Here is a 22,286-nt window from a genome sequence, read left to right on the forward strand (position 1 = left end):
CGCTCTTACACAAGCCTGCCTATGCACAGGAATACAATCTGGCAAAATAACTAGGAGAGACACAGGCATACTGTGAGATGCTCATGAGTGCGGATGTGCATGTCAGGAGCACACACAGTCCAAGCTCTCGGCAGAAGTAAGTGGAATTGTGACAGTCCAGTCTCAAAAGCGCGGTGAATGCAGATGTGTGTGACAGAGGGAGAAGCAAACCCACTCCCCTCCAAGGTGCACACACAGGCCCAGAGTGGCCCAGTACCTGGGGATGTGTGCTAGAAGACTCAGACTCTGGGGACTGATCTTTCGAGAACAGGAGACCTGGACACCACGGAGTTCATTAAGATCTAGAAAGTTCCATTGACAGGCTACAGCCCGCCTCAGCTCCCTGGAAGGCTGAGGCTCTGTGTTTTCAGCCCAGACAGGGTCCGGAGCTAGCCACACACAAAAGCAAGGGACATATATTTGACTGTGGGCTTGGCCACTCCCCCCAATCCCCCCACATATACACACATCTTCTGGAAACTGCTGCTGCCCTGTGTAGACACAGTTGAACTCTTGGTCTTTGGGGTGCATAGTCCAGCTCACACTGACAAATACACAGAATTCTCGGAGAGAAGAGGAAAAAAGGTCGAGCTGGCCAGGAGTCTGAAAACCCCTGACGCCTGAGCCCTGGAATTAATGTGGGTTACAGAGTCTGTCCTCAGGCGGCCTTCCCCCACCTTCCCAGGCCTTGAAACCGTCTTCCGCCCTCCAATTTGAAAGGTTGGGCCGAGGCAGGCAATGTCCAGGATGGCCACAAGGGGGCGCGGGAGCACTGAATAATCCCTTCAATCCAGCCTTCTCCGGAGCCCTCCTTCCCTGATTCCGAAATATCTAATAAGCACCCATTCTCTGCCAGGTGAGAGGACCCGCGCGAGGGGAGAGGGGAGAGGAAAGGTGGTTAGGGCAAGGGAAGAGGCACTCACCTATGCTTCTGTGGGACTGGAGGTTCGAGGGCAAAGATTTGGCTGAAGGGCGGGGTCAGAAATAACTGCTAGAATGTACTGAGCCCCAGGTGTGCTCCAAGCGCTAGATTTGTGCCTTAGCTTCTGTAATCCATAACTATACAAACTTGGTTTTCCCATCGTTCTACTTTTATTGTGCGTATTGTGGGTGCAGTATGGCAGGCATGCTAGTCATTTCATAGAGTTTCTGTAAGGGAAACACATCCCCATTTTACAGATGGGGAAACCAAGGCACAGTTAATAAGGAATGGCCTCAGGGGTGCCTGGGTAGCTCAGTCAGTTAAGCGTGGACTCTAGATCTCACCTCAGGTCATGCTCTTAGGGTGCTGAGTTCAAGTCCCAGCATTGGACTCTATGCTGGGTGTGGAGCCTACTTAATTCAAAAGAGAACAAAACAAGCAATGGCCTCAGAGTTCAATCATGAGCAGGCTGGTTCCAGAGTGTGGGCTTACCCACTTATTAGCCCCCTTGTAGTTCCAATCAGGGAGTCCTAGGGGCAGTGGGGAGTCACTAGAGAATTTTAGTAGGGAAGGAAAAAGACTTAGTTTGCTTTTTGTGCTGGCGGTGGGGAGGGGGGCAGCCTGGGGTCAGGGTGACACTGGTCAGGTGGAGGCTATCACCCCGGTCCCAGCTGTGACTAGGATGGCAGTGGAGAGGTGGAAAGAAGAGAGAGAAGACAGATTTGAGAGACATTAAGGAAGTAGCCTGGAGGGTCTTAGTGACCAATTTCATGCCAGAGCTGGGGGGTGGGGTGGGTAGAAAGCAGATGGGGATGGGGAAGCAGAGTTGGAAGAGGGTAGGAGTATGTGGGGCACCTGAAGGGAGAAATCTGTAGGCCCCTGGCCTGCCCTCTGGTCTTGATCTGGGAGAGGGCTCCATGCCCTCAGACCTGAACATAAAAAAGAGCCACCCCCAGATTCCTCTCCCCCATCTTTCCTGGAGAGCCTGGGGATGTGTGAGGCCAGGAATTCTAAACTCTGGCCCCCTTCTGTTCAGGGTCTAGGGGGCTCTGGGCTCCACGGGAATGGCACTGTGCTGTTCTCTGCCATCCGGCTTGGTATATTGGCCCTTGCCCACGGGGCAGGACCAGGGAGTCTCACCCACCCTCTCGGGCTGCCTGTTGGCCAGCATGGGACCAGATGCAAACATCCCCTCCTCTCCCACACACTCTTTGAGGCTTCAGGCTCACAAAGCTCTGTCTTCTGCAGGATCTCATTTAATCCTCACAACAGCCTGGGAGTAGATCGTTATTACCATGGCTGTGCAGCTGCCAGAGCCACCTCGGAGGTAAGGGGCTCACCCTGGGTCACATAACTTGTGCCTGGACCAGCCCTCTGCCAGGACTTTGGTCGCAAACTGTCCTCTCCCGCCCACCGCACTCCCAGCACCACTGGCTCTTGGTGGCCATCTTGGGGACACGGAGGTCCCTACACCCCGCAGTTTAGGTTTCCTTGCACAGCCCAGAATGGGGCAGAGATGGGGGCATGGTTTGGAGTCTGGGAAGACCAGGGTCTGGCATCAGTCCCAGCTAGGGAAACCATGAAAGGAGGGGAACTAGGTGGGTGGGGGAGAGCTTCCCAAAGGGTGGGGGTGGAGTGGGACGGGTCTAGGCAGGCAAGTGGGGACAAAGAGGCTGCCAGGTGTGCCGCCAACCCAAGCCGCCAGCCGCCAGCCCAGATTCAAAGCGGGACTGAGGCTGTGATTGGTGGCCCGGGTCCCTCGCCCCACCCCTTCCCTCTCACCTCCCAGGCAGCTAAGAAAGAGGAATGGGGTTGAGAAGGCCCCTTATCCTGTAAGTCCTTAAGCACGAAGCGTGGCCTGGCTGGCAGTGAACTCAATTAACTACCTTTCCTACCCCCAAACCCTGCCAGGACGCTGTCTGGCATTCTGGCGCCGCCATCAGCCCCAGTGACTCCTCGCGCTGCCAGGTTTTGAGTAGCCCGGGCCTCAGGTCATCCAACCACCCCTCTCCTGGGGCGTCCTCCAGCCCGCGCCCTCCTCCACTCCTTTTACCCCTCGCCAGTCCTCTCTGAGCAGTGTCCTGTTCTCTGACCCCTCTCCCAGTCCAGCCACGAGGCCCGGCCAGGCTCCCGCAAGAGGCGGCTTCCTGGGCCCTACCCCATTTCCACGTGGGTAACCTGGCCCTCCAGTACCCGAGAACCTTGCCCTCCGAGCCTCCCCAGCGGGGCTCAGGCTAGGCCCCCCACCCTGCCGGAGCCCTCGGGAGCCCGCGCGCATCTGGGCGGGGGAGGGGCTGGGGCAGCGAGGTGCACAGGTTGTCTGGCTCCGCCGAGTGCCAGTCGAGGGGGGCTGGGCGGGAATCCGACTCCGGCCTGCGTCCCGCCCCCCGCGCAGATGGCCGGGGCGCGGGCGGGTCCCGGGTGGCGGAACGGGGCTCCGGTTTCGGTCGCGAGGGGCGGGGCGGGAGCGAGGGGCCCGCTGCGGCCGCGGCCAATCAGCGCCCGGCAGGGCCTCTCCCCCGCGCCCCCCAGCCACCAATCGCGGCCCGACCTGGCCGCCCCCGCCCCGCCGTGTCCTTTGTTCCCGCTCTCCCTGGCGGTACCCCCCCCCCCCCCGCCGGCGCGGCCCCCGCCGCCGGTCTCCAGGCCTCTAACCCTGCTACTTCCGGCCCGCGCGGATCGGGCCGTGTGCCGGCGCCCGTGTACTCGGTGTGTGCGCGCGCGCGTGTGCAGGGCCCGCCGCTGGCGGGCACAGGCCTGCGGGTGGTCTTGAACGCTCGTGTGTCCGCAGCTGCCCCAGGGGCCCCAGAGGGCCTAACCAAAGTCCCAGTAAAGCTCTTTGGAGAGGCTGAACTTTGGCCGCGGTCGGGGGCTAGGAGTGAGCACGGGGATCCGGGCAGTGGTCCCGCCGGGGCTGCACCTTTCCTTACAGGCCCTGGTTTTCCTCACCCTCTCGCGATTCTCTCCCTGCTTGCTGCCTCAGATACATCCACCTGATGAACTCGAAATCTTTCCAGACTTATCTTGGGGGTTGCTTTCTCTTTGGCGCCCTGGGGAGTCGCAGGTGCCTCTGGTGTCTCCCACTCACCAAGCATGTGGCCTGCTCTGGTCTGGATTTCTGGCATCCCCAGCAGTGAGGCTCAGAGGGACCCAGACTCAGTAACCCTGACGCCTGGCAGAGCGCAGTGCTCCGTGCTTGTCCACTTGAGGGACAGCAGCAAGCTGTCGTTCCAAATACTTCCACAGTCACACACCACCTTCAGGCCTCATCTTGGTTCCACTTGAGATTGAGGCTTGTCATTTCAGGCCTGTTACAAGGACTAAAACAGCTAAAATCTTTGAAGAACAGAGTGCCTGGTAAGGAGCCACCACACCCACTCAGGCCACCCGTGGCCCCTGCCAGACCATGGACTTGCCCTCTCAGAGCCCTTGCTACTTACAAGTTCCCAGATCAGGTGGAACTTCTCCCCACCACAGTGCCCTCCCTGGATCTCTGAGCCTTCTGTTCAGGACTCCATCCTCAATTCCCTTCTCCCCTATTCCATTTCTGTGAGCTCCTCCACCCCTGCACCTCTACCTGCCCTGGGATAGCCTCCTCGCTCCCCAGAAACCTCCACCTGGGTATCCTTCTAGCATCTCAAACCCAATTTGTCTCAAGCTCAAGGTCCCTCCTCCTGCCATACCTGCTCCTGTATCTGTATCACCATTGCCCATCCCTCTTGCCCACCATCTTACTGTGACCAAGCCTGGGCTTCCAGGTCTGGCTGCCTTGCTGCCCTAGGGCGAGTGCCTTGGCCCACACCCTTCTACTTTTCACCTGTTCTCCTAATCAGCCTCCTTGTTCTCTGCCTCCACAGTCTCCAGGCCTTGCTGCTTGCCAAGATACTTCTCCCGTTGTCCTTAGCTTCTAGTCCCAACTCCTAGTGATAATTGAAAGAGCCCTGCCATCTGGCTCTGTCTGCCTGCCTATCTCAGTCCCAAGCACACAGAAGTACCTCAGCTGAAGCCCTTGACACAGGTTAGAAGGTTGGGAGTGGGCCTGTATTCCCAGGGTGCCAGGCAGTAGGATGATCAGAGAAACAGCTAAGGCTGAGAAGTGAACTGGCTCAGCAAACAGGCTCTGCAAACAGACTCTACAAACAGGCTCTGCAAACGGGCACACCTGAGTCTGTGTCTTGGCTCTGCACTTGCCCACTGTGTGACTTTGCTCTGCTTCTTATCCTCATTGGCTCTCATGTCATGTCTCAAATGGATTTAATATTGCATCTTGGAAGGGATAGAGGAGAACTTAGGACCCAGGGCCAAGACTGGCCAGGGGCTGCCTCCTCTCTCAGGTACTCCCCAGAGCCTCAGCATCTAGATCACCTGGAAGGAAAGGCAGGGCCTGAGAAGGAAAAGCCATTGAGAGGCATTGGGGAGGAGGGAAGGGGCAGGGGGGAGGGGTGGCCGACAAAAGAGACCAGCTGCTGTTTGCACACAAACCCCAAGTTGATAATGAGTGGAGGGGAGGGGGGGCGGGGCGGGGAAATGTCTTGGCAGGAGCCTCTGCCAGCTGAAGAGTCTGCCCAGAATTGTGGTGCCCCTCCCTCCACCACCCCCCACTCTGGGCCTTCACCACTCACACCCAGCTGTACATCTGCTCCTAGGACCACAGCAGGGGAAGGCAAGAAGGACCTGGGCTTGGTGATCTGGCCCCTTCATCCCAAGTCTCAAATCCTCACCCTCAGGCCACACATATCCTGAGAGCAGCCCCAGGAAAGCCCACAGGAAGGGCCAGAGCCTAATGGAGCCCAAGGGCATCCGAGGACTTGGAGCGGGCCCAGACTTCCCGTCTCTGAGTGCCCGGTCATAGGGAAGGCCCTTGGAGAAGCCCTGAGCACCTGGAACTCAGGAGAAGAGAGGAGGCTCCCAGGTGTAGTGCCCAGAGGAGTCCTCTACCCTTGGGGCCTACCCCCCACGTGGAGGGGCAGGTGGAGGGGAGAGGCCTGGGGGCTCCCATCAGCCCCTCGCCCCCAGGAAAGCCAGGAAGGCCCCCTGGGTGACCCATCAGACAGGATGCCGATAAACAAGGAAGACTAGCCAGGACCCTGGGTGTCAGGAGTGGGACCCGCCACCTCCCTTTGGTCACCCATGCCTGCACGGTTGTGGAAGAGCTTCCTCTCCTGTGGCCCAGGGCCCTGTTGTAGCTATGCCCATCCCCTGCCCCGCCCCCTGGGTCAGGCTGGCCTGTTGGCATCTTCCCTGGGTAAAGAGTCGCCCATGCCCGTGGCCACTCCTGCCATGTGGGCTGTGGGTGCTGCGACAGGAGCCAGGAACTTGTGCTCCCGCTGCTGCTGTGTGCTAGCCTAGCAACGGCTCCCAGGGGCAGGCAGGGAGGGGATGGCAGCTCTCAAGCACTCCCTCCTCCAAGGACTGCTGCCTCCTCTTTTCCCTCGATGCTCCAGCTCCCCGCCAACACCTGCTCCCGGAGAAGGTCAGCCTTCTACAACCACACGTCTCCAGCCTGGGGCTTCTGTGGGCCAGAGCCTAGGTAGCCTGGTGCTGAGCTTTGCAGGGAGCAGTGCAGAGGACACCTTCACAAGCCCTGGGCCAGAGCATGCTGGTGGCACGGAGGACTTCACTCTCTTTTCAGTAGCTCACCTCTCTCTCTCTCTCTTTCTCTAGCCAGAAAGGGGTTGTGTGCAGTGAGAGGGAAGAGACAGCAGGCCAAGGAGGCAGGAGAGCCGGGCAAAGGCTTGGAGAACAGAACGATAGGGCCACAGGAGGTTTACGATGAGGAGGAATCGTGCTGAGCAAGGAACCAGTGAGCGGTGGCTGGGTGTGTTTGGATGCCTGTAGCACGGATAACACCAGGGGGTTGGGGTCAGACAAGTCAGGGTTTCAGTCCCACCTGCAGTCTCTCTGGGCCTCAGCTCCCTCAGCTGTAATTTGAGGGCAACATGAGACCTCCTTGTGGGTTGGTTGGGAGGGTTGGACGATGGGATGCACACAGGAACTCTCTGGAAAGGGCACTAGAGTCACCAGTGGGAAAAAGAGTCGTTGGATTGGGGGCTCTGGTTCCACGTGGTCAGAGGAGCTCCCTGGTGCTCACTTTCCTTCCTGGGGTGTGTGTGGGGGAGCAGCAGTGTAGACAGTGAGAATGCTGGTGGGCTCCAGCGGGCCCTGCACAGCAATGGCATTGGGGCTAGAGTCCAGATGCCCTGGATGTGTCCCTGAGCCCGAGCTCAGGAGGGCGGTGGCCTGCAGGGACCCCAGCTGGAGGGTCTGCAGGGCCCCGTATAAGGCCTGGATACCCCGGAGGAAAAGGCAGAGGGGGGCCAAGAAGCCAGCACCCCACAAGGTTCTAGACATTGAAGGGAGGCTTGCCATTAAAAGGCCACTGGAGTTTAGAAAAAGTAAAGTGGTGCTTCCCCTGTAGGCAGCTGTGTGTGCCCATGGTGTCAAGCCCAAATGAGTGTGTGTTCAGGGAAATGTTCCCCCTGCTTGATCTCACCAGAAGCAGACCAACCTCGGCAGGGGCCTTCTGCTGCCCCAGGCCCTCAGGGTGGAGAATGCCCACTTAAGACCCTGAGGCCAGGGCCCAGGAGGCCGGCCTGGTGCCACCCTGAGAGGGGACGGGGCTGGCTGGGGCCCAAGGCCTTACCCAGCCTACCCTCCCGGGCCCAGGCCACAGAGGAGGCATTGATGGCAAAAAGAGGCACCCAGAGGCCACTGCAGCTGGCGTGGCGTGGGCATCACTGGGCCTTGCAGGGGGGGGCAGCATGACCTCTGTGGTGCCCAGGCCTCCACAGGGCGCAGCGTCTGAGCAGCTGTGGTCCGTGTGGGTGTCCTGCACATCCTAGTCCGGAGAACTTTCTCTGTAGCCACTGCTCTGACCCAGTGCCTGTGCAACCCCCAGAAGGAAAACCCCGGGCCTTCCTTCCCAGGCGGGGGCTGGAGGCAGAGGGCTCCCCCTCCACCCTCGAGCCCCACAGTATCTCTGCCCTGGCCAGACTTCTCCAGGGACACCCTCCCCCTGACCCCTGACCCACACAGCCGGCAGAATCTGGGCACCTGGCCCTGGCCCCCTCTCTGGCCTGCCTTTTCCCCACCGGACCCCCAGTAAAAGTTTTCTCTGTCTGGTGTACCCTCACTTCCCTCTCTGAATCTCTGCTCTCTGTGCCCCAAAAACCTCTGCTCTGGCTTGCCTCCTCCAGAGAGCATTCCAGGAAAGCTCCAGGCTGAGTTAGACCCTCACCAGCCTAAACCTCTGCCATGGTTATCATCTTATTTTTCGGGCTAGGTACAACTGTTCACATGCAAAGCTCCTTAGGGATGGAACTCGACTCAAGATCGTCCTTTCTTTCTTCCCCATAGGCACAGAATAAATATCAGAGTGGCCTGTGGCCAGCTCTGCCCCTCCCCGCCTCCTACCTATGCCCACATGAGCTGTCGGCCCCAGGGACTACCTGACCGGGGTGTTTTCAGCCCAACGGACTGAAACACTGAAATGGCTGCCAGCCAAAGCCCAGCTCCATTCACACCCCACACACCCGGGGCCCAGGTGGACATGTGCGTTTACACACATAACGTGCACACAGACACACACACACTCGGACACACAAGTCTGATGTGCACACATACCAACAGACACTGGGATAGGCGCTCTCACAGATGCAAATATGCACACACATGCGTCCCAGGCACCCACAGCCACACTTACAGCCACGTACAGACACTCGCACCCACAGGTGGCACACTCAGCCAGGCCCGGGGTTCAGGAGGAGCTGCAAATCCCTGCTGTGGTGGCCACCTCCTTCCTCCTGGAGTCACCAGGCCAGCAGAGGGCGCTCGAGGCCCCCTTCCCTCCGGACCCAGCCGCCTCGGGAGGGGGGAGCATGTGGTCACCACGCTCCCTCCCAGGCCAGGTCCCCTTTGTTCCCCAACCCCGGAGGAGGCCACTGTGCCTGGGGAACGCTTCGCCACAGAGTCCTTGGGGCCCTGCTTGGTCTTGCTCCTCCTGGCCCCAGAGATGAGCTGGGGGGCTGTGGGGTACAGTGAGGGGATGACAGCCACCACAAGAAGGGAGAGCTAGTTTATGATCCAAGCTGGTAGGCAGGACCATGCAGCCCCTGGGGGCCTCATAGGCCCGCAGCCTTTCCCCTCTCCTCACTATCTGTTCAAGAGTCTTCCTAACACGTTGTCTCCTGGGAGGGGGACCCTGACCACTGAAATGGAGGCTAGGGCCCCTAAAGCGAGCCCTTCAATCCTCCCCTTTCACCAGTGCTCAGCTCTTCTGACCCTGATAAGCACACTGGTGAGGACTTTGGCTCTGGAAGGACAGAAGCTTTCGGTCTTACCCACCCCCAATCCTGAAACCAAGAGTTCTGGAGCTGTGCAAAGAGGGGGTTATATCTGGGAGTCATTGAAGACCTCCCTTTGTTGCCTACAAGTTACAGGCCTTGGGCCTGTGATCTATGCCTCAGTTTTCACATCTGTAAAATGGGCATCCTCAACAGTCCCTGCCTTGCCCATTTTACAGATGCAAAAACTGAGGGCAGACAAGGTAGCACATGCAGACCCCTGGTTTGAGGCTGGGCACCTGGTATGTGGAAGCTGGGTGTCACCCCTGCTGTGATTACTGTGTGCTCAGCCCTTCCTGGCCCAGCCCTTGAGACAGCGTTTGGACCCCAGCCGAAAGCCATGCCCTAGGTGCTCACGAAACCTGGAGGCACGAACACCATAGGGGTCAGCCTGAGAATGCCACGCCTACATCATCAGCAAACAGCCTGCGTCAGGGAGAGCCTGGCAAGATGCCAGGCCTTGTTTTCCAAGTGGTTTGTTTCTCGGGGCCTTGAATGTCTATTCCTGGTGGGGCTAAGCTTGCAACCTGGCCTTGTGCCTTGGCTGAACGAGGTTCTTCTTCCTCCTTTTCCCAGGACAGAAGGATGAGGCTGGCTCTCCCTGTCCTACCCTACCTGATTCTCAGTTGTCACCATCATTAGGCTCTTTGGAGCTCAGGAGGGGGAGTCTGTGCCTTGTCTTCGGACCCCCAGACACAGGCTGGTCCAGGATGCGGGGCTTGCCATTGTTAGGGGCATTGCTGTCCCTCCTGAAGGCAGGTGGGGAACCCTGGCCAAGCCTGCATTAGGGGTGGGTTCTCCTGTCCCCTGCGGCCCAGCCCCTGACTTAGTGGTCAGCCGTGCATGGGGCTCAGCAGGGCCCAGGCGGGCTGCTCTTGTCCTTAGCAGCCCGGCCTCACTCCAAGTGAATTAGCTAGTCCTCCGGGAGCGAGTGCTGAGGCCTGTAGGCTCCTGGCCCTGGCCATGATTCATTCACCACAGCCTCACCCCCACCAGAGGCCGGTGGTGTCCCTGCCCCCAGACCACTGGCCTGGCTGGCGGCTGGGCAATGGGAGGCTGGTGCCCAGAGCATCCCTGGCCGCCTGGCCATCTGCCCCTATCATCCTATTAATCAGGCTGCTCCCTGTTCCCTCGGGTTGCGCTGGCCTCCATCCGCCCACCCCTCCCTCATGCAGGCCTGGTGGCCCTGGACCCATGCCCAGCCCTGCTTCCGCCAACCTGGCCGCTGTGCCAGGCCTGTGCCAGGCTCTGTCTCCCGTTCCCTTCATCCCCTAGGCCCCTTGAATGACCCAGGGGAGGCTCCCTCATCCTCTTTCCCTCTCGCTCTCTGCCTTCCTGCCCCCCTCAACTGAAGCCCTGGGATTCACTTAACCAGTCTTGATGAAAAACAGAGGCTCTGCCCATGCGTAAGAAGTTGCCAGTGATGGCCTGGGTCTGTCTGGGCCCTGCCAGCCTCAGGCGGGGTCTTGGCTTTAGGACTAACCTGGATGACAAAGAAGCCCTGAGAAGCCCCCACCCCTCTGATGCCTCACCACCTCTCATTCTCATTTACTCAATGGGAGACAGGTGTTCAGAAACAGATGTGGATGAATGAATGAATGAATGCCCTTCCCCGCAGCAAACAGCCACTTCTCTTCATCAGTGTGTGTGACTCACATCTTCTCAGATCTCTGGCTTGAATACTGTCCTCTTGCCTCTACAGAGTGGAAAGCACCTCCGTTTCGCCACCAGTAGACCTGAATTCCAGCACTGGCCTATTGTCTCTGAGCTGTGTGATGGAATCTTTGAGCCAACAGGTCCTCATGATCACATGTGGCTGGCCCTCCCTAGCCCCCCACCTCCGGGCTGGCTTTGAGCCTTAGAGGTGTTTTATCTTGTGTGAGGAAAATGGAGCACGGAGATACCACCCAAATGGCAGCCGCGAGAGGACTCTGCTCAAAGTGCTCTTCCTGGGGGGTCTCGCGGGCACATATGTGTGCCATTTGCCCTGTATTGTTCTATAATCCTTGATGGTTGCTCTGTAATTGCTCTCACATGGTTTCTTCATAATAAATAGCATCTGCAGAGAAGTTCACGGTTTACAAACTAACTTGTTCCTCATTCCCTTACTACCTTTACAAAAAGAAACTTAGAGGCTCAGAGAAGTTCATCGATTTCTCTAAGACCACACAGGAAGGGGGAGGCAGAGCTCAGCTCTCCCAGCCTAAGGACCCTGCTGGTCCCTCGCACACTGCATCCCCAGTTCCAAGCAGCTGGGAGACCCAGGTTAAGAGCTCTACAGGAGGCAGGGAGGTTACCTGGGGTCTGATGGCTGATGGGGCAGGTGGGCCCTTCCAAGGCAGGCTGGGCGCATGGGTGTGGGCACAGGCTTGTATGCTCATCTGTGCATGCCAGTGTTCACGTCAAGACAAGGTGATCCCTGAAGGGGGCTCTTGGAGCCATCATGGCTCGCAGGATGGGATTTAGGACTAGGTTATTCCCATAATCACTTTCTCTTTTCATTTTATTGATTTATTATTTTTATTATTTATTTTTAAGTAGGCTCCATGCCCAACAGGGGCCTTGAACTCATGACCCCAAGATCAAGGGAGGCATGTTCTGTTGAGCCAGCCTGGTGCCCCCTCCCCTTCTGTTTTTTAGGCTTAGGTGACCCAGAAACTTCTAGAAGAGTTCAAATGCAATGCCTCCATTGGAACTGAAGTTCCGTTATCACCCAGATCAGTGGCATTATTAGCTGTTTGTTTGATTTGCTTATTTGGTTTAGTGAGGCGTGAGGGAGGACATGGTCCTGTCCCAGGGGTGCAGTGAGGTGAGGATGAGAGCTGGAGACTGTGCAGCAAGGAGCCACAGAGGGTCCGCTCCACCACTCCACTGCTCTGCTCTGGGAAAGTACATAAGGCTCCGGGGGCCATCAACAGGGAAGTTCTGGGTTCATCTGGAGCAGCACTGCTCAGCATCTTTGTCTTTTTTTTTTTTTAAGATTTTTATTTATTTATTGGGGGGGGGGGAGAGAGAGCACTTGAGGACCTGAGTAGGGGACAGAGGGAGAGGGAGAAGTGAGCTCTTCTCTGAGCAGGGAGCCTGCTGTGAGGTTCGATTCCAGGACCCTGAGATCATGACCTGAGACAAAGGCAGACATTTAACCGACTGAGCCACCCAGGCGTTCCTGCTCATCATCTTTGAAGCCCCAGCTCAGAGGATGCTTCCTCTGGGAAGCCCTCCGTAACTGGTCAGGCAGAGCTCATCCCCTCCCTCCTCTGGTTCCCCCTGCTCTGGCCCTGGGACCTTCCTGACTGTGCCTGCCTCCCCTACTGGGTGGTGAGCAGGGCCAGGAGCCTGGGTGTGTGTGTGTGTGTGTGTGTCTGTGTGTGTGTCTGTGTCTGTGTTGGGAAGGTTAGAAAATTACAAAGGAGATTGAAGCAAACACCCATGCACCTGCAGGGACTGGCTTGGTGCCCCAGCCCCTCAAGGGGAAGGAGGCTTCCATGACTGCCGCCGTGCCAGGCACACGCCCAGGTCTGCACATGCACAAACACACACGCGTGGCCCGTTCTCATGAGACATGTTGCCTGACATAGATCTGGGATATGTGTTCATACAACGCACGTGCATACCCATGATCTGGAAAGGGGCTTGTCCCAGAGAAGAGCAAGGCTGGGCCAAGGCTGGGTGTGGCTGCTGCATGCCTGCCATGTGCCGGGCGGCCGAGGGTGTCCAGGCCAGCTGCCACTCCCTCTCCATGCTCTGTCTCAATAGGCAAGGCAAGCTCCCTCATCTACCTGGAGCCCACACAGGAGCCAGCAGGGTTGGGGCTTCCTGACCCCGTTTCCGGGGTTTCAGCCTGCAACACTTGGCTCTTTCCCAGCCTTTCCTGCTGAGCCCTCTGCTAGACCGGTCCCCTGACCTCCAGCTACAAGGAGGTAGCAGGCGGTCCTGTCTCCTGGATGACTTACACACGGGTGTGGCCGCTGTGAGCAGATCGAGATTGAGGTGCCCCCCAGGAAGGGGACCAGAGGGCAGGGATCAGTGCCTTCAGGGCAAAGCTGGGTGACCTAAAGCTGATCCCACTAACCACACTGCCACAGTTTCTCAAAAGACATCAGCCAGTGGGATGCTTGGGTGGCTCAGTGGGTTAAAGCCTCTGCCTGCAGCTCAGGTCATGATCCCAGGGTCCTGGGATCGAGCCCGGCATCAGGCTTTCTGCTCAAGAGGGAGCCTGCTTCCCCCTCTCTCCCTGCCTGCTTCTCTGCCTACTTGTGATCTGTCAAATAAATAAAATCTTAAAAAAAAAAAAAAAAGACGTCAGCCAGGAGCTCTGAACACCAAGAAGGGAAATCGCCGTCAAGTAATAACAATAAAAGTTATCAATATGGTCTAAGTCATGGTTGCTCTGTCATTGAGATGGGAGCAAAAGGACTGGTGCCCAGTGTCCTGGAAAAGCTCAAATGCCCCCGTATTCTGCAGAGCGATTCAGCTCTCTCCACCTTGACCCCAGCTCCGCCCCCAACCCATGTCAGCCCATCGGAGCTTCAGGTGCTTGGCTGGACTCAGAGGCTCCAAAGCTCTGAGGGCAGCTGGGTTTGATAAAAGGGTCCTTTCCGCATTTTACTGGGGATTTGTGAGCACCCCCCTCCGGGGTCTTGGGTTTTCCCCAGGGAGTCCATTCAGGGAGTGAGGGGGTGCTGGGCTGGGCAGTCACTCTTCCCAGCCCACCTTTGGGTTCTCTGAGGGACCAGCCCAGGCCCAACAGTGGAATGCTGATGGTCCCAGGAAATGGACAGGGAGGCTGCATTCTGAGCTCCTGTGGCTCAGTTCTGGGAGTATTTGATGCCACACCTCCTTCAGACTGAAAAGCATAGTAGCACTTGGGAGAGCCCAATCTGAATTATTTGTGTAAATGCCATGAAGAGGGTCATGGAGAGGCTGGTTTTTCAATCATTCTTTCTTTCTTTTTTTTTCAAGATCTATTTATTTGAGAGAGAGGCAGTGAGAGAGAGTATGAGAGGGGAGGGGGTCAGAGGGAGAAACAGACTCCTCTTGGAGCTAGGAGCCTGATGTGGGACTCGATCCCGGGACTCTGGGATCATGACCTGAGCCGAAAGCAGTTGCTTAACCAACTGAGCCACCCAGGTGCCCTTCACTCAACCTTAATAACATGCTGAACTTGACCATCTCTTGGAACTTCCCCCCAGAGGACAAGAGATGGTAACAGGAAACGGAAGGAGGGGTGGAAGTGAAGAGTCAGGGAGGGGCAGAATCACCAAGCCATATTGGGGTACGGATGCTGGGAAGAGCTGGGAAGAAGCCAGCACAGGGGCAAAGGGAGGCCAGTGCTGGGCAGCTGGGGCAGATCTGGACAATGTTTCTCTACCCCATCAGTACCCTCTGGGGCCTCCATTTCTTCTTCTATAAAATGGGGCACCTCCCTGGATGGGAGCAAGGCCTACATAGCATGACCTGTGAGAAAGTGTTTTGGGTATAAAGGGCTCCGGCTGTTTAATTAATTATCACTTTAATTCAGGCCTCAGTTCTAAAGTTTATTGAACTACCTAAAGACCAACAGAAAAGGAATCATGGAAGAAGTTGGGCTATGGGAAGTAGCACCCAACTCAGAAGTGCGTCGAGCTGGGTGCTGACCTTTCCGCAGCCCAGACAGAGAGGGAAATGTGATTTGGTATAAGACAAGGAGGGTCTGTAACGATAGAATGAAACACACTATTCAGGAGACGTTTAGGAGGTCGTTACTGATTACCATTTTACAGGTGAGAAAACTGAGAATTATTGACCCACACTGAGCCACAGAGGTAGGTGGGGAACCCTGATCCGATGAGCTCTTACCTCCCCAGGGGGACAGGAAGGGGAGACCCGGAGTTTACACTCCTAACCGTCAGGCCACACTGTCCTACTGTGTCCTGCTAGCGCTGAGGCCAGAGAGAAGTCTGTCCTGTGGGTCGCTATAAAAAACATTGTACACAGCGTTGTAGTTCCAGAGCCCAGTGTCAGGCCACGGTGAACAGTAGCCTGGAGAAATGTTCAAGACAGATGTTACCCGTTTTCTGCTGATGTCATGGAGAAATTCAGTGGAACAGCCTAGGAACACTTGGGTGTTAGCAGGCTGATTTTCTGGTGAGCCCTTGGCAGCAAACACTTGCAACCCCACCTCCACCAGATCTCCAGGTCACCCCGGAAAAAGTCTTGCCCTACAACCAGAAATCACTGATCTGGGGAGGACTTCTCCTGCAATTCCTACAACCTGAGAGGCACCAGTTGGGAGATGAGAGCCTCAGTCGGTGAAAATAAACCCCTTACCGATCAAGAGAGGAAACCCCAAGATCCTGTCCCTGACATTTGAGAAGGAGGGCTGGGCAGAGGCTGATGGCGGGAGGGGCACTAAGGACCAGCAAGTTTTCCCTCGGAGAGCCATGGGGCTGCATGTGCCTCTAGAGCTCTGGAGCCCAGCCCGGTTCCAAATCCCAGCTCTGCCACTTCCTTTGGGCCGCCCCTGCCTGCTCCGTGCCTCGGTTTCCCCTTTCACAAGGTGGGTTAACCACAAGCCTCACAGTATTGAATAAGTTATCATGTCTAGAACTCAGAACACCGTCTGGCCCAGAGTTTGTTCAGAGAAGCAAGAGTTGCCATTCTCATGGGACCTCTCTCCTCTCCCACCTCTGATGTGCTGGGGCTGTGACTATGGTCCCTTGCTGTGCCCCTGAAGGGGCAGGGCTGTGAGGCTCCAGCCGTGTAACGAAGTGGAAGGGCACACTTGGAATGCCTCTGTTCGGTGGGGGCAAGCTGGATTTCCAAAGAACCCCCCTGCCCAGTGCCCCTCCTGCTGCACTTTCTCCTTCACGCTCTCGCCTGGCTGGATTACACGCTGGAGCTGCCAAGCGTCTCACTCTTGCTCTCGGCCTCACATCTTACCCTGACTTCAGGCTCCTGCCAAGCCCCACTTGCCCCAGGATATACCCCCTAACCATGCTGGTATGCCCTGGTCTCCTGAGTTTTCAGAGCCGGTGTCAGCCAGCCCCAGTCATTCAGTGAGAGGGAGGGTGAGTGGGTGGAATGGAGCCCTGGCAGCCAGGGCCAAGGGGGCTCTGTTCCTGGCCAGGGGCCACTTTGCTGGCAAATCAGTCTCCCGTTCTGGGTCCCAGTGCCTCCATCTGTAGAATGAGGCTCTTTTCCATCCTCTCCATCTGGGCGGGGGGTGGGTGGGTGGTGGTGGTGGTGCTTGCCATCGCTGCTTGAAGTGTGTTCAATTTTTCTCTTCTCCTCTGGCATGGAGCAGGTGTCAGCATCCTGGGATGGGGGCTCAGTGGTATGTTGGGCCCAATTCCATTTCATTCAGAGCAACTGAACGGTCATTTCTTGAGGAAGTAGAACTGGAAATACAAGGCCCAGGGCCATGCTGATTTGGGGCCCAACATGACTGCCCTGCCACCATCAGCTCATGGCATGGAACGGGAGCCAGGTGCTTAGGTGACTGGCTAGGCTCAGAGGTCCCCTCTCATTTTAGCCCAGGTTATGGGCTAGTAGTATCAGTCAAGCCTAGGAGCCCTTCCCTGCAATCCTTGCTCTCCTAACTCCTACTGGTGGCTCCAGAGGAAGAGCCTGGGACTGCAGAAAAGCCGGCATGGAGAAGCCGCATGGCTGCTGACCACAGCCATCTGTGTGGCTGAGAGCTCTGAGAAACCAGAAACCAGGGTTCTTGGTTAAGGATGTTTCTTAATGCTTGTCCCTCCCCGCTTTGAGAGCTGCTTCATTTCATGTAGTTTCACTTTTTAACATTAATCATTAATTTCTAATTTCCCTCTTATTTATTTCTGCAGGTATTCAGAATACATTTTACTTTTTTTTTTTTTTTTTTTTTTTTTTAAAGATTTTATTTATTTATTTATTTGACAGACAGAGATCACAAGGAGGTAGAGAGACAGGCAGAGAGAGAGGAGGAAGCAGGCTCCCTGCTGAGCAGAGAGCCCGATGCGGGGCTCGATCCCAGGACCCTGGGATCATGACCTGAGCCAAAGGCAGAGGCTTTAACCCACTGAGCCACCCAGGCGCCCCTACATTTTACTTTCTAACAGGAATGTCCCTGAATCCAAATTCAGCCTTTATAGTAGTAGTGACTTCTGAAGAACATTCTGGAATACGTGTTCTCATCCTGAAAATCTTGATTGAGGTAGGCCTCCAACAGATGACATATAGGCCCAAGACTGATTACCACCAAGGTGAGAAATACTTTGGGGGTCTCAAAACCACGTCTTGGCCAAGGACTTTGCAACTCAGAGTGCTGTGGCCCTGTGAACAGCCCAGGAGCAGGGACAGGCGGCCATATTGTTTTCTTCCTGGGAGATGGGCCATGCTCTCTCAGTCTAGCAATGGGGAAGACTGAGACCTTGCCAGGAGCCAAGTGTACCAGTAGGTGTCTGGCTGATGCTTTTGAGGTAAATAGTCTTAAAGTGCCTCAGTGGCAAGAGATGGCAGAACCTGGGAAAAGCTGCTGCTCAGAACCAGTGAACGGTCATAGCACAAGCAAGGCCCAGGCCCAACACGGCAGTCGAGAATGTGCTACAGCTGGGGAAAGCGCTGAGGTGGCTCTTGGTTTGCGTGTGTGAACTCTTTCCTCTCCGACTTTCTTTTCTTCTTTCTTTCTTTGAGAAGGAGTGTGAGAGTGCAAGAGTGGGGGTGGGGCAGAGGGAGAGGGAGAGAGGGAATCTGAAGCAGGCTCCCTGCTCAGTGTGGAGCACGATGCAGGGCTGGATCTCAAGACACTGAGATCATGAACTGAGCTGAAATCAAGATCCGGTTACTTAACCATCTAAGCCACCTGGGGGCCCCTCCTCTCAGGCTTTAAATGTGTGAGGAGCTCGCAGTTGCCTGGAAAAGGGACTACCACCATCCCTTCTCTGGGGAGGTTTGGGTTTTGGGGTAAAGCTTCATCCTGCTTTGAGATTTTCCTACAGAATTGTCCAAGGGAGATTCTTGTTTTTTCTCCCCTGTGAGACTCGCAGAAATCTTCTTGGAGGAGACCGTCCTTTTGAAAGGAGTCTAAGAAATATCCCCCTGTTTTAGAGAGCCTGGCTCCCACCTGGATCTAGAAAGATTCCCCTGCTCACAACTGTTACTGTGTAGCAGCCCTTCCTGCACGTGGCAGCTGAGAGCCCTCCTGGGAGGGTACGGGAGGTCCTCCTGATCCCCGCACCGCCAGCTTCCTCTGTGATCTTTGCTAAGCCCCTCAATCCTTCTGCTCTGTCATGTGCAAGCCAAATGCTCCCAGAGTCACCCTGGGTTGCCTGTGGCAAAGACAAGTAGACTCCAAGGGGGGAGGCTGTTTTTGGATCAAAGGCCACAGGACCCTTCTTGGTGGTGTTTTATAGATTTCTTCAGAAATGGAATTCTTCCCAGCTTGTGAAGAAGGATTGGACCAGGGTGACCAACTTATCCCAGGGCACCTGGGGGTTTCCTGGTTGTAGCACCGAGAGTTCTATGTCCTGCAGCAACTGGGACAACTGGTCACCCTGTCTATACTCCCTTTTGCTGTGAGGGAGTGAGCAAATTCTGGTTGGGGGTGTGTCCTCTGTATTTTACACCTTCTCCCCCCACAATAGGACTGGAGGGGGCTTCTCTGCTAGGGTGAAGGAAAGACTGATTTGAGGTTGACAGCGAGGAGGAAAGCAGACACTTCAGGAAGTTAAAGAGCCTGCCTCTCCCCACTTCAACCTTATGTGGCCTGGGGCTCTGGCCTCGCAGGGCCACAAAGACCCTCATCCAGGGCCCACTGGAGGTTCCCGTCTTGCTAGGTTCCCGTGTGGGGCCAGGTGGCAAGAAGGGACAGGTGTGGAGCTGCCCAGTTCAGGGTCTCCTCATGGCACAGAGTTATTTAAACTTTCCTTGGATGCTCCACCCCCACAGGCCTTCATGGGCAGGGCGACTGATGTGTGCCCAGGCACGTGCTCCACCCCTTACCCACCAGCACCTTCATCTGCCAGTGGGATGCTCGGCCCATGTGCTCACACACGGTAACCAGAGCTTAAGCAAAACACCCACGGAGCCCACGGAACTTGAGGTCTGCAGACAGGCGCACACACACATGGATGGATGTGGGGAAGCGGGGCCAGGCAATGGCAGGAGGGGGGCAGAAGGTTCTAGAAACACCACAGGGGGCACATGCACAGGGGGTCCAGCACTGGCACCATGGCACGAGTGTGCTCAGGGGGCAGCAGTGGCCATGGACACGGCATACACTCCTCCCCTGGCCTCCCTATCTGGTCTCCAACCAGAGCTCCGGTTTGGCATAAGTTTGGGGCCAGGCCCCAAATGTCAGGAGATGTCCCCCCATCCTTTCCCTGCCTGGCAGGAGCCTCTTGGGGCTGCCAGACCTGTGCTGGTAGCAGGGCCTTCTGGCATAGCTCCCCGGGAGAACGGGCAGGCCCAGACGTGCTGCACAAGGGAGCAGGCATGGGGGCAGGGAGGGGGCTCTTACACAATCCCATCCGGGCTCGGCAAGGCGGGAGGGTTGAAAGGCCCCTGGCAGCTCCCCAGCCCCTTATACCCAGGCAAGGAAACCACAGCCTGAAACGCCTGGGTTTCTGAAGGGCGGGAAGGCGGGATTTTTTTGAGGCCTGCTCCACTCAGGCTGCTTCCCAGACTCTGTCATTCCTCTGAGGCCACAAGGGCTGCCAAGCATGTCGGGCACCAGAAACTCAGCAAGGCTGGTGCCCTTATTTCCCACTGAATATGGGAAGAGTTTGCTGAAGACATTGTTCCTTTGCCCAGAGACCCACATACATTGAAACTAACTCATGGAGGTACAGAGAGCAGCTGGAAAATGGGGTCCGGAGAACACCGATGGTGTTCCTGGATGTGCCAGACACGGTTTCAAGCACTTTCTGAATATTAACTAGTTCAGTGCCCACTCTAACCCCGGAAGGTGGGCCCTGTCATTGTTGTCTCCATTCTTTAGAGGTGAGGGAGTAACTTGCCCAGGTCAACACAGCTAGTGTGTGGCATGACTGGGCTATGAACCCAAGCAGCTTTACCAGCATTTATATCCTTTTTGGTCTTTTCGGAATCAAGCAGAATTGTGAGACAAGCCATTAGGGATATGTTGGAAATGGCTTAGGAGCACATGTTGCAAACTTAAGTGCCTACATGGCCTGGTAGGTGACATAAATGTGTGACTCAGGCCTGGTGGGGAGCGGCCTGTGGTCCCAGCTGGAGAATGGGTCGGCAAGCCAGAGGTGTTCTCATACAAAGTCCCTAAATTGAAACTTGCCTGGAGGACATTTGCCACCACAACCCTCAACCCCACCCCTCCCTTCTTAGAGCAGCTCTAACATAAGCCTACTGCACCGCACCTCGACCTGCACCAGGAAATGTGGCCTAATGGGGGCATACCAGCTTGTCTTGGGGGGTTTGAAAGGACACAGAAGCAGGAAAGGACAGAGATGCACTGGGTGAGTGGAAGTGACAGAGGACAGAAAGAACAGCCCATTTAGAAACAGCAAAGATGATGTGAGTTACCTGTTCCTTGAGGGAGGAGACTCTTGATAGCCTGAAGAACTCTATCCTCTATGAGCCCAAAGAGATCCAAAGAGGCCCGTTCTGTTACAAGACTCATTTAACAAAACAGAATCCTCCATTTTATGATTTTAGCCCCAGCCTGGTAACTGATTCACTTGGTTACTTCAAGTTCCCTGCAATAATCCCTTGGTCGGCTTCTCGGACTTGTTACAAGTAAAGGGTTATCATATTAGGGGTTGAACGTACTAATTTGCTGATTTTCAATTGGTTTTGACCTACAAAAACATCAGTTTCATATGATTCAACCCTATAATTGTCCTGTCTACCTTGCAAGGTAGAGGGGATAAATGAAAATGTTTGAAGCATGAGCCAAAGATTCACTGCCCTACGCACAGCAGGCATCCAGTGAACACTTGGTGAATGTAAATACTGGCTCCTGAATCAGGTGGGGATGAGCCATTCTTACCACTTCTAGCAAAGCCAATTGCCTGGGGACAGGGTCAGGCAAAGCAGTTCTTCGAGGGAAATTCACGTTCACCCAGCTCCTCCCGGCTGCTGGCTCCTGTGCGAGCCCTCTCCCCACACACCCCCACCCCCGCCTGAGCCAAAATCCGGGTCAAGTTCAGCTTTCAGCTTGGACACAGAGACGACCGCCCAAAGCCACCATCCAGGGAGGGAAGAAGCCTCAATCGCTTAGATGTGGCAAAGACCAAGCTCTCGGGAGCATCCGGGTTTTGCGGACTGAACAATCCCTTCTAGGGTAACCAGAGATTAATGGATGCATGGCAGGTAGAAGGCGCTGTCCTGCCTCATCTACCACGCCGCCCAATCACTCCAATTCTCGGAAAATTATGGTACAAAGGAGGGAGCACAGCGGCAGCGGCCAACGAGCCTTCTCCCGCTTTGGGTCGAAAGGAGGCCCCACGTCTGCGCCGCAATGAAGGCAACTGGCCAGGGGAAGGAGGGGACCGAACAAAGACTTGGGACGCGTGGTCCGGGGACACCACTGTGGGTGCCTAGGATTGGCGAGCGCCCACCCTGGGGAAAATCCCACTTCCAGCCATGGGGGTACCTGGGGGCACGACTGAGACCGGCGGCCGCCCCCTCCGCCACCGCCGCAGCGTAACCAGGACGGGATCGCGATCGCCAAGCAACAGGAGGTGGCGCGGCTCTCCCGCCCTGTTCCACACCTGTCCTCGTTTCTTCCGGCCACAGGACATGGAGCCTGGGCTTTTCTCCTCCCAGAGGACAAGCCGATCGGGAAAGCCCCAACGGCCAGACTGAAAGATGTGAACCAGAATGCTGGCCTGACGCGTGCGGGCCAGGGGAAGGGGGAGGGGGCCCAGACCCAGGTGGCGTCCCGGCACTCCGCGCCTCCCCCGGGCCGGGCACTGGAGTCTGGGGCCAGAGGAGGCAGCCGGGCGAGTGCGTGGTAAGCTCAGAAAAGGGAGTCTTGCAGTGAT

At 56.4% G+C, this 22,286-nt stretch overlaps 1 long non-coding RNA gene across 1 annotated transcript; it reads left to right on the forward strand.

Annotated features, from left to right (window-relative positions):
- Positions 1-753: 753 nt before the first annotated feature.
- Positions 754-11,364, forward strand: LOC106003822. The gene is made up of 3 exons (XR_001176542.2): positions 754-895; positions 2,210-2,288; positions 11,006-11,364. It is a non-coding gene; the product is annotated as an uncharacterized LOC106003822 (long non-coding RNA).
- Positions 11,365-22,286: the final 10,922 nt, after the last annotated feature.

This window comes from Mustela putorius, unplaced genomic scaffold (genome assembly GCF_011764305.1).
Source record: "Mustela putorius furo isolate JIRA1106 unplaced genomic scaffold, ASM1176430v1.1 tig00000275_pilon_pilon_pilon, whole genome shotgun sequence".
Classification (NCBI taxonomy): domain Eukaryota; kingdom Metazoa; phylum Chordata; class Mammalia; order Carnivora; family Mustelidae; genus Mustela; species Mustela putorius.